Below are 7014 nucleotides of genomic sequence, written 5' to 3'. Positions count from 1 at the left end.
GTTTGGATTTGTTTTGTAATGTTTATAAACGTTTGGCTTAAATCGCTAAAAAGGTGAAACGTTTGGATTTGTTTCGTAACATTTGTATACGTCTGGCTTAAATCGCAAAATAGGTGAAACGTTTGAAATTATGTAACGTTTGTAAACGTTTGGTTTAAATTGCTTAAAAGGTGAAACGTTTGGATTTGTTTTATAATGTTTGTAAACGTTTGGCTTAGATTGCTAAAAAGGTGAAGCGCTTGGATTTGTTTTGTAACGTTTGTAAACGTGTGGCTTAATTTGCTAAAAAGGGGACGTTTGGATTTGTTTCGTAACGTTTTAAACGTTTGGTTTTATTTCGCAACGTTTGTAAACGTTCGGCTTATATCGCTAAAAATATGAAACGTTTGTATTTATTTCGTAACGTTTGTAAACATTTATCTTAAATCGCTAAAAAGATAAAACGTTTGGATTTGTTTCGTAACGTTTCTAAAAGTTTGGCTTAAATTGCAAAAAAAGGTGACACGTTTGGATTTGTTTTTTACCCTTGGTAAACGTTTGCCTTAAATCGCTAAAAAGGTGAAATATTTGGTTTTGTTTCATAACCTTTGTAAAGGTTTAGCTTAAATCGCTAAAAAGGCGACACGTTTGGATTTGTTTCGTAACCTTTGCAAAAGTTTGTCTAAAATCGCTAACAAGGTGAAATATTTGGATTTGTTTTGTAACATATGTAAACGTTTCGCTTAAATCGCTAAAAAGGTGAAACGTTTGGATTTGGTTCGTAAACTTTGCAAACGTTTGGCTAAAATCGCTAAAAAGGTGAAACGTTTGGATTTGTTTTGTAACGTTTGTAAATGTTTGGCTTAAATTGCTAAAAATGTGAAACATTTAGATTTGTTTCGTAACATTTTAAACGTTTGGTTTAAATTGCTAAAAAGGTGAAACACATCGATTTGTTTCGTAGCGTTTGTAAACGTTTGGCTTAAATTGCTAAAAAGTTAAAACGCTTGGATTTGTTTCGTAATGTTTGTAAACGTTTGGCTTAAATCGCTAAAAAGGTGAAACGTTTGGATTTGTTTCGTAACGTTTGTAAACGTTTGGCTTAAATCGATAAAAAGGGGAAACGTTTAGTTTTGTTTCGTAACCTTTGTACACGTTCGGCTTAAATCGCTAAAAAGGTTCAACTGTTGGATTTTTTCGTAACATTTTAAATGTTTGAATTTGTTTCAAAACGTTTAGATTTGTTTCGTACCATTTGTAAATGTTTGGCTTCAATCACTGAAATAGTGAAACGTTTCGATTTGTTTCGTAACGTTTGTAAATGTTTGGCTTATATCACTAAAAATATAAAACGTTTAGATTTGTTTGGTAACGTTTACAAACATTTGGCTTAAATCGCTAAAATGGGGAAACGTTTGGTGTTGTTTTGTAGCGTTTGTAAATGTTTGGATTTGTTTCGTAACGTTTTAAACGTTTGTTTTGTTACGTGACGTTTGTAAACGTTTGTCTTAAATCGTTAAAAAGGTGAAATGTTTGGTTTTGTTTCGTAACGTTTGTAAATATTTGGCTTAAATCGCTTAAAAGGTGAAATGTTTGGATTTGTTTCGTAACGTTTGTAAACGTTTGGCTTAAATCGGTAAAAAGGTGAAACAATTGGATTTGTTTCGAAACGTTTGTAAATGTATGGCCTAAATCGATAAAAAGGTGAAACGTTTGGTTTTGTTTCGTAACGTTTGTAAACGTTTGGATTTTTTTTGTAACGTTTTAAACGTTTGGTTTTGTTTCGTAATGTTTGTAAATGTTTGGCTTAAATCGCTAATAAAGTGAAACGTTTGGTTTTGTTTCGTAACGTTTGTAAACGTTTGGCTTAAATTGCTAAAAAGGTGAAACGTTTGGTTTTGTTTCGTAACGTTTGTTAGTGTTTCGATTTGTTTCGTAACGTTTTAAACGTTTGGTTTTGTTTCGTAGCGTTTGTAAAAGTTTGGATTTTTTTCGTAACGTTCGTTTCGTATTGTTTTAAACGTTTGGTTTTGTTTCGTAGCGTTTGTAAACGTTTGGATTTTTTTGGTAACGTTCGTTTCATAACGTTTTAAACGTTCGGTTTAAAAACGTTTGGCTTAAATCGCTAAAATGGGGAAACGTTTGGTGTTGTTTTGTAGCGTTTGTAAATGTTTGGATTTGTTTCGTAACGTTTTAAACGTTTGTTTTGTTTCGTAACGTTTGTAAATATTTGGCTTAAATCGCTAAAAAGGTGAAATTTTTGCCTTTGTTTCGTAACGTTTGTAAATATTTGGCTTAAACCGCTTAAAAGGTGAATTGTTTAAATTTGTTTCGTAACGTTTGTAAACGTTTGGCTTAAATCGCTAAAAAGGTGAAACAATTGGATTTGTTCCGTAACGTTTGTAAATGTTTGGCTTAAATCGCTAATAAAGTGAAACGTTTGGTTTTGTTTCGCAACGTTTGTAAACGTTTGTTTTAAATCGCTAAAAAGGTGAAACGCTTGAATTTGTTTTGTAACGTTTGTAAATGTTTGGCTTAAATTGCTAAAAAGGTGAAACGCTTGGATTTGTTTGGTAACGTTTGGATTTCTTTTCTTAACGTTTGTAAACGTTTGGCTTAAATCGCTTGGATTTGTAAAAGTCGAACGTTTGGATTTGTTTCCTAACGTTTGTAAAAGTTTTGGTTCAATCGCTAAAAAGGTGAAACGTTTGGATTTGTTTCCTAAGGTTTGTAAAAGTTTTGGTTCAATCGCTAAAAAGGTGAAACGTTTGGATTTGTTTCGTAGAGTTTGTAAACGTTTGGCTAAAATCGCTAAAAATGTGAAACGTTTGGTTTTGTTCCGTAACGTTCGTAAAAGTTTGGCTTAAATTGATAAAATGGTGAAATGCTTGTATTTGTTTCGTAACGTTTGTAAACGTTTGACTTAAATCGCTAAAAAGATAAAACGTTTGGTTTTGTTTAGTAATGTTTGTAAACGTTTGGCTTAAATTGCTATAAAGGTTAAACGCTTGGATTTGTTTCAAAACGTTTGTAAACGTTTGTCTTAAATTGCTAAAATGGTGAAACGTTTTGTTTTGTTTCGTAATGTTTGTAAACGTTTGGCTTAAATTGCTAAAATGGCGAAACGTTTGGATTTGTTTCATAACGTTTGTAAACGTTTTAGTTCAATCACTAAAAAGGTAAAACATTTGGATTTGTTTGGTAGCGTTTGTAAATGTTTGGCTTAAATAGCTAAAAACGTGAAGAGTTTGGTTTTGTTCCATAATGTTGGTAAACGCTTGGCTTAAATTGCTAAAAATGTGAAACGCTTGGATTTGTTTCGTAACATTTGTAAATGTTTGGCTTAAACCGCTAAAAAGGGGAAACATTTGGTTTTGTTTTGTAACTTTTGTAATCGCTAAAGAGATGAAACATTTTGATTTGTTTCTTAACGTTTGTAAACTTTTGGCTTAAATTGGTATATAGGGGAAACGTTTGGCATAAATCACTAAAAAGGGAAAACGTTCGGTTTTATTTTGTAACGTTTGTAAACGTTTGGCTTAAATTGCTATAAAGGCGAAACGCTTGGATTTGTTTTTTAACGTTTGTAAACGTTTGGATTTGTTTCTTAACGTTTGTATACGTTTGGCTTAAATCGCTAAAAAGGTGAAATGTTTGTTTTTGTTTCGTAACATTTGTAAAAGTTTGGATTAAATTACTAAAAAGGTGAAACGTTTGGATTTGTTTTGTAACATTTAAAATGTTTGGCTTAACTCTGTCACGACCCAATTTCATGAATCGTGACCGGAGCTAGGGTATGGGTATGGTTGTACCAAAACCCGTAGCAAGCCTTGCGGAAATCAATTAAACATTTAAACCTGCAGAAAACTGCTCGGGGCAACCGAGACTCCTACCTAGGTCTAGCAATTTATATTACAGTTCTAATATAAATAACATAAATATCTTAAATGTTCAACATCATGCCTTATATATAATAATATCGTAATCCAGAGTAATCATGCCAAATATAAATAATCGAATATATCGATAATTCCAAAGTGTAATATCAAATGAAATAAATAACTAGTTCTACTGCGGTCTAAGAGTTCGAAAACAGAAACTAGTTTAATAACATAAAAACCTCCGAGGAATCAAAAGAGTCGGAGTGGACCAGCTTTCAAATCATAAACCTGGAAAATTTGGGAAAACAACGGGGTCAGATATACTGAGATGAGTTCGCAATACTATTTACATTTATTAAGTTTAAAACCCTTAAATCAAAACATTTTTATACTAATATAATATGATTATGGAAAACAGTATTGAAATGATCCCAGCGTAAGTATGACATAGCATACCGATAAACCCAGAGTGGACGGGAACAAATCCTCGTTATATATTTATACCAGCGTAAGCAAGACTTTAGTCTGCCGTTTCCCATAGTACTTATCGATGCACACAGTCTCGATACAAGCCTATCGAGTAGCTCGTTTCAATCCAGTTCCATAATCCGTAAAAACAGTTCATAAACATTTATAATATTAAAATACGATGCGGTAGTTAATAAAGCGGTAAATAGCACTACAAACTCACTGCTTGCTTATCCACGTGATCTTGGCAAACAACTAACCCTGCGTAGACTCCGAAGCACGAGCAGTCGACGGGTCTAAAATAATAAATAGGTTAAAATCCGTACGACCCCTAACTCTAAGATCACTAGACACCACTTAGGACTAGCACAATTAAATAACCAGATAAATCACAGGGAAACACAATTCTCAAATAAATTATAATGCCGTAATTAATTCAAGACTATTGAGTTCGCACTTAAATCCAATCCGAAAATATTATTAAAATAATATTTAATTGATAAATAAAATCAATTCCTCAAATAGTGGGTTAGCCGAATTTTTCAAAACTACCAAGCTAAACCCACATGTCGGTGACCCAAGTCCAAACCGACCCAACTGATATTCCAGAGTTTATAAACCACAGTTTATAATTAATATTAAATAAATATTAATTAATATCAAAATAGAACTCAATAGCTTGAAACTCAAGTAATTAAATATTACCGGAAATTATCTCAATTAATTAAATAACAAATAAAGCTAAAATATAAATTTAATTCCAAAGGCATTCTAAGCCAAAAATATCAATTTAACAATCAAAAAATAATTATTAATAATTATTAATTTAATTTTTTTAAATAACTCAAATATTATTTTTAGGTCTTAAAAATAATATTACTAATTGACAAACTTTCAATTTAAAATGAAATCCCCAATATAAATCAAAGTCAATTAATAAATTATTTAATTTGAAATTATTTAAATTTTTAATAAGATTAATATTAAATTAAAATGTAAAATATTAATGCCCAAAGTAATTTCAATTTATAACTAATAATATTATTTAAACCGCTAAATAAATAAGTTGAAATCACTTTCGTAATTTAAAATCAAAATAAACAAGTATAACTAGGTAATAATTAACTTTAGGGACTTATTCATTTTACTCACAATTCTTCAATGACTGAAATACACTTTTAGCCACAACAAAACTTAAATAGGCCAATCATATATCACCACCTTACCATCTTCTTCAATTACCCCAATTATGAAACCAAACACAATATTTCAATGTTGCAGAACCAAAATCAACTAAACTATCAAGCTTCCTAATCACAATCTTAAGCCAAATAACCTATAATTCAAGAACAACGATCCAGAAATCATGAAAGGTACGGAATCCCCAAGATTAATTCGGAATAACCCATTTCTTGTAAAAGAAAAAAAAAGAGCATAACAGTGATGATATCGTGAAAACGAAACAACCAAATCAACAACGAACATAACCGAGAGACAAATCAAAACTCAGAGCTTAACCAAATCACCATTCAACATACTAGAGACTCACAATCATAATATAACAAAATCAAAGCCTATAATGAAAGAATGATTTCGGCAGTGATCAATATTTCACGTTTCATGTTTCAGTTTATATCCGAATAAAACGATGAGACGGCGGCGATTGGTACGGGTTCGTTTACGTACCGTTTGACGAACGAAAAGTGTAGAAACGTAGATGCGTGAGTCTACTTTCACGGGATACAAACGGAATTGATTTCGACCTCCGAACGGCTGTGGAACGAATTAAATTTCAGAGAGGTCGATTAAACTTAAAACAGAAAATTCCTTGAAAACGGTAAAACGGCGGCGATTGGTACGGGTTCGTTTACGTACCGTTTGACGAAAAAAAATTGGGATTTGTAGATACGCGAGTCTTCTATCTCTGGAAGGAAGCGGAACCTATTTCAGTTCTGAAACGAGAGAGTAATCAGCGATGAACGAAGATGCCGATTATGATATTAAAACAGAATTGAACCAAAACTTACCGATACGAACGCTGAACTTTGATTGATGATTAGGTCGTTAATTCCCAGCGATTTTGAGAAAGAAAAATGGCTATGGCTAGATTGCAGTGTGGTAATGAATTAGGGTTCAAAAAAAAGAGTTTAAATACCGAAAATGTAGCAAGAAATCCGGGGGCAAAACTGCCCCCTCACCTCACGTAAGCAGGTCTCGAACGAGACCTGCTAAATGTGAACAGGTCTCGTACGAGACCTGTGGGTCTCGTTCGAGACCTGCTTAAGAAACGCAGGTCTCGAACGAGACCTGAATTCTCGTTCGAGACCGGGTCTCGTTTGAACCTCGGTTCAACGAGACCTGGTCCAAGCATATTCCTGGTTGAACCGAAACCCAACCCGGACCTAAAATTAATTATTTTCAAAACCCGGACTTCAATTAACCCCTTTCGAACCCGGACTTAAAATTAAACCATTTCCGAATTAACTCATAAAATAATTTTAATTACGTCAACAACTAAAATGTTACCGGAACTCGTAACTTAAACTTTAAAATTTTACGGGATATTACATTCTCCCCAACTTATTAAAAATTCGTCCTCGAATTTAACACAATAAACACATAGCATTTAAGATAACACAAACACAAATAAAGCTCACAAAAATTTACACAACAATTAATTTTTGTA

At 32.4% G+C, this 7014-nt stretch overlaps 1 long non-coding RNA gene across 1 annotated transcript; it reads right to left on the bottom strand.

The window, feature by feature from the left end:
• Nucleotides 1-4057: 4057 nt before the first annotated feature.
• Nucleotides 4058-6102, bottom strand: LOC126671701 (uncharacterized). Its single transcript, XR_007639086.2, has 3 exons — nucleotides 6015-6102; nucleotides 4552-4624; nucleotides 4058-4148 (listed from the first exon to the last, which is right to left on the bottom strand). It is a non-coding gene; the product is annotated as an uncharacterized LOC126671701 (long non-coding RNA).
• Nucleotides 6103-7014: the final 912 nt, after the last annotated feature.

This window comes from Mercurialis annua, linkage group LG3 (assembly GCF_937616625.2).
Source record: "Mercurialis annua linkage group LG3, ddMerAnnu1.2, whole genome shotgun sequence".
NCBI classification, from domain to species: Eukaryota; Viridiplantae; Streptophyta; class Magnoliopsida; order Malpighiales; family Euphorbiaceae; genus Mercurialis; species Mercurialis annua.
This window is presented reverse-complemented; position numbering and strand designations above follow the sequence as displayed.